Here is a 5,305-nt window from a genome sequence, read left to right on the forward strand (position 1 = left end):
AACTGTGAATTATATGCCATATCTTTTAAAATAAATTAGATATATTATCACAAATAGACAATACCTCATTATATAAGTTATCTTTATGGAGGACTCAATATAAAGATGGCGTGCCATATCACTTACTTAAGAAAATCAAACATCTCTCTTGTCACAGTTTCCTTCTCACCTTCGGTTTTGAAGAATGACAACTATTCTGATTTGGTGACGCATTATCATAAAACCTATCATGTATTGCTTGTTCTTTGTTTAGCGTAACATACACTGAAGGGCTCGATTGCTGTGTTAATCATTTCCTACATAACAGAAGATGCTTACGTAAGTTGATTTTAAGAATGTACAAAAAAACTCCATCAATACTACTAACAATCACAACAACACCAGTAACAATTACAACAATACCAATAACATTTACAACAATACCAATAACATTTACAACAATACCAATAACATTTACAACTGTACCATTAACATTTACAACAACAGTACCAATCACAATTACAACAAAAATACCAATAACAATTACAACAATACCAATAACATTTACAACAATACCAATAACATTTACAACAGTACCAATAACATTTACAACAACAATAATACCAATCACAATTACAACAAAAATACCAATTACAACAACAACAATAACAATTACAACAGTACCAATAACATTTACAACAATAACATTTACAACAGTACCAATAACAATTACAACAATAACAATTGCATTTAGTACCAATAACAATTATAACAATAACAATTATAGCAATAATGCCAATTAGAATTATAACAATGATACCAATAACAATCACAACAATACCAAAACAATTACAAAAATACCAATAGCAATTATAACAATACCAAAAACAATTACAATACCAATAACAATGAAAAGGTGGAGATAACGAACAGTGATCAATCTCGTATCTCCTACAATGAATACGAAATTAAGAGTTCGGCAAACAAATACCCCTGGACATACTAGAAGTGGGATCAGGTGCTTAGTAGGATTAAACATCCCCTGTCGATCGGTCACACTCGTCGTGAGCCCTGTATCTTGATCAGGTAAACGTGATCCGTAGTCAAAATTGATGTGTAAAAAACGGCCTAACAATTATGAAACACGTCAGGCAGCATATGGCCCAATGACAGGTTGTATTGGCAAACTAGATTGTTATAACGACCATAGAATTTGTAAACTGCAAATTTTAAACGAGACCGTTGTAACCCGTGTTAAATCAACTGGTTTGTTAGTAGCCTGCTTCGATTTGAAAACTGATCATACACAGAACAAGCTCTTGCGTATCGAAGCATTTAAGAGACATAAAGGCTATATGCAGGTGATACCATAATACCAATAACAAGAAACTAATATTAGTTACCTTATACAACAACAAAACATCACCCGGAAAAAAAAACGATGACAGCATTTGATTTTCTAAATTAGCTGACACTAACTCTAGCAAATATCAACACAAGTCAAATAAAGCCTTTTTTCTATTTTCTAGAATTCAAAGATACTTTAATTTTCATTTAATAGCTTGCCGCCTTGGATCATTTGGTCCAAACTGTTCTAAGAACTGCACTGAGGGATTTTTTGGGAAACTTTGTGGAGGAAAATGTGAGACTTGTTCAGTCGAAGATTGCCGACCAGATTACGGATGTCCAAATACCACAACTGGTGATTAAATCTTCACACTTGCGCTGTTACACTTCCGGCGATATTTCAGATGTCCAAAATATTTGAAGTATAAGGCTGAATCATTAGCGACATTAGAACGTTTTAAAGAAATCTATTATTTTATTTCTTTATTATCGCATTGAAACACCATTTATAAAAAAGAAATGAAGCATATTGAAACTTTTTTTTATCGAACTTCTTTGTTTTGGACGAACTCAACGCTCTACGATTTTTATTTTTGGGTACGTTTTATGATTTGTTTACTTTGGTTATTCATTCTAAATCAGATAAACGTAAAGTTGTTCACATGACTATGGAAGTTGATATGACCTGGTATTGACTTTCCAATAGTAAATAACATCTTGAAATTTGAAAACGCGAAATAAAATAAAAAAGAAAATATATTTAGAATGTATGTTATCAAAACACTTTGAAGAAATTATGTATACTATGTATTATCAAAAGTGCTTTGAACCAGTCCCAAATTTAATGATTGATAAAAAAACCCCCATGTATTGACCGATATCAAAATGTCATTATCGTTTTATTACAAGTAAGCAATATAATATAACTATGATATTATGTTATTCAAAGCCTGTAATTAGTTGATTGTTATATTCTTATGAAGCAGAATTTATTCAAAAAAACTTCTACGTGAAAAGAAAAAAATCTCTAGCTGTCGCCTTTTAATTTCTTATACAGTATCGATGACTTTTATCTATTAACAATAATAATTTTCATATGTCAATTCGATATATCCCTGTGAACTCGAAATAAAAAACACCACACAATCGTCTACTTCTGCTTCATACTTACATATTTTATGAAAAATAGATATTAACGGCAAACTAACAACTCAACTTTATGATAAACGGGATGATTTCAGCTTCTCTATTGTCAACTTCCCATATTTGTGTACATAGCAATATTCCACTATCACCTGCATATGGTGTTTATATCTCTCAACTGATTCGATACACAAGAGCTTGTTAGCTCACCTGAGCTGAAAGCTCAAGTGAGCTTTTCTGATCGCTTTTTGTCTGTCTGTCTGTCCGTCTGTCTGTTAAACATTTACATTTTCAACTTCTTCTCCAAAACCACTGGACCAATTTTAACCAATGTTGGCACAAATCATCCTTGGGTGAAGGGGATTCAAAATTGTTCAAATGAGGGCCAACCCCCTTATCCAAGGGGAGATAATAGCAAATCAGTAAAAATACACTAAAAATCTTCTTCTCCAGAACCAGTAAGCCAATTTCATTCAAACTTAATGCAAATCATCCTTAGTTGAAAGGAATTCAAAATTGTTCAAATTAAGGGCCAGGTTCTCTTCAAAGGGGAGATAATCACAAAAGTGTAAAAATAGGGTGGGGTCATTTAAAAATCTTCTTCTCATGAACCATTGTACCAGTATAGTTGAAATTTACGTGGAAATTTGCTGACATAATGGAGATTCAAGTTTGTACATATCATGGTCCCCAGCGGTCGGATGGCGCCACAATAGGGGAAACCATATTTTATATGTATTTATATAGGAAAAATCTTTTAAAATCTTCTTCTCAAGAACCATTGAGCCAGAAGAGTTCAACTTTACATGGAAGCTTCCTGACATAATGCAGATTCAAGTTTGTTCATATCATGGCCCCTGGGAGTCGGGTGGGGCCACACTAGGGGAAACCACATTTTATATGTATTTATATAGGAAAAATCTTCTTCTCAAGAACCATTGAGCCAGAAGAGTTCAAATTTACATCGAAGTTTCCTGACATAGTTCAAATTCAAGTTTGAAGCTTTATGACATAGTTCAAATTCAAGTTTGTTTGTAACAGTCATGACACCTGGAGCTCAGATGCAGAAATTATCAAAGAAACTATTTTTACATTGGTTTTAACTGTATTATGAACACCTTTTTTCTTAAGAACCTCTGAGCCAGAAGTATTTCAATGTACCTGAACCTCCCCAACATAGTGCAGAATCAAGTTTCTTAAAATCTGACATGGCTCCTGAAAAGTTAATGGAATAACAATGGGAAATTCATTTTCCATGTGTTAAAGTGACTCTGGTGAGCGATGTGGCCCATGGACCTCTTGTTCTATATATGATCAGTTTTTAAATTAAGTCAAGATACTCACAAACAAGTTGTTGGTGCAGGGGTTTCGTTTAAAGTCAGCATTTCGCAAATTCTATGGTCGTTATAACAATCTAGTTTGCCAATACAACCTATCACTGGGTATATATACATATATATATATATATTTGATATTGACCAATAAAGACAAGCGATGGCGATAGAAATTCAATAAGAACAGCCTGGAGGGAGTAAATACAATTTGAGAGAGACGAAACAATGTATGGCTACTTATTTTCATACCCATGTGGTACACATTGATCATTTGATGCGGCCATATTACTGATTTATTACAAAATCGTGTTAAAAAACTTTATATATTTTCAGAAACACATATTGAAATAGAAGAAACTAGTATTTCCTCAATTCTGTCAACGTCATTGCCGTCAAAATCGGTTGAGAATGTTCACTTGCCTGATTCACTACTAGTAGCAGGGAGTATCATATTTCTCCTGCTTTTAATACTTCTCGCAGTATTAAGGAAATTATGGGTCATGCACATGCAAAGAAATTACCGGAAAAATGAAATTGAATCGAAACATTTTACGGACGGAAACGAAGAGGATGAATACCAGGAAATTGACATTGATGGTACTATGGCTAATCATGGCGATGTGTTAGGCAACCGTTACAATACCATAATTGAAGAATCAGCACAACATCCGGGTTCAAAGTATCAATATAGAGGGGCCAAAGTAGACAAGGAAGGAAAATCAGTCTATTCCCATTATCACGAAATCGACAATGAAAATAGTTCCTTATCAGGAAATAATGGAGAATATATAGAACCAGAATCAGGAAGACCGACTCACTCTTATATAGAGGTTATAGAGCCTATGATACATGCGTCCGATCCTGCAAATAGTGACCAGGACGGGGGTAGCTCAGATAAATCTGACCACTTAGAGGAGTATCAAGATACTATGAATATAGAGAAAAGTGATCAATCATGTTCAAATGAGGTAAAGGAGTCAACACTTCTGGCATGAGAGACACATATATCGATGTTGTGCATAAGATGTCGTAATGTATATCCATTTTCAATACAATTTTGTAGAACTTTTGTTCATTTCTACGTCAACAGCGTCAAAGCGACGCTCAACACTTCATACCACCATTACTCAAGAGAAATTAAATAGGCACCTGCTTTTTCAATGAGAATGTAACTCGAAAATATTTATATCCGAAAAAACTTTATTAAGCACCATTCTCATTCTATGCACAAATACTCTTATGCTGATATCAAACAGATACTCAGTACTGGGATTTTTCATTGACAAGATTGAATTTTTGGTTTTTAGTTTGTTGGAAATCCCATGGGAACAAATCATTTTTTTGTCATTTAGTCCTGTCGTTCCGTGAGGAACATAGGCCATCGACGACAGTGGGCAGAAATAGTGCTCTTTTATTAACTGACCTGTTATCTATACTTTTTAAACAGGACTTATTCAAAACTTGTACATGGGAAGTAAATGTCTTCTGCAACTCAACATTTA

General features: G+C 33.7%; 1 protein-coding gene across 3 annotated transcripts in view; it reads left to right on the forward strand.

Moving 5' to 3' along the window:
* Positions 1-4,873, forward strand: part of LOC125680948 (uncharacterized) — a 27,235-nt gene extending 22,362 nt beyond the window's left edge. The window contains exons 6-8 of one of the 3 annotated variants that reach the window (XR_007372106.2): positions 254-318; positions 1,541-1,681; positions 4,137-4,873. The gene's annotated coding sequence lies outside the window, so the exon portion shown is untranslated. The remainder of the gene's footprint in view (positions 1-253; positions 319-1,540; positions 1,682-4,136) is intronic. The other 2 variants (XR_007372108.2, XR_007372107.2) reach the window with 2 other exon arrangements.
* Positions 4,874-5,305: the final 432 nt, after the last annotated feature.

The sequence above is a fragment of the Ostrea edulis genome, chromosome 2 (assembly GCF_947568905.1).
Source record: "Ostrea edulis chromosome 2, xbOstEdul1.1, whole genome shotgun sequence".
NCBI classification, from domain to species: Eukaryota; Metazoa; Mollusca; class Bivalvia; order Ostreida; family Ostreidae; genus Ostrea; species Ostrea edulis.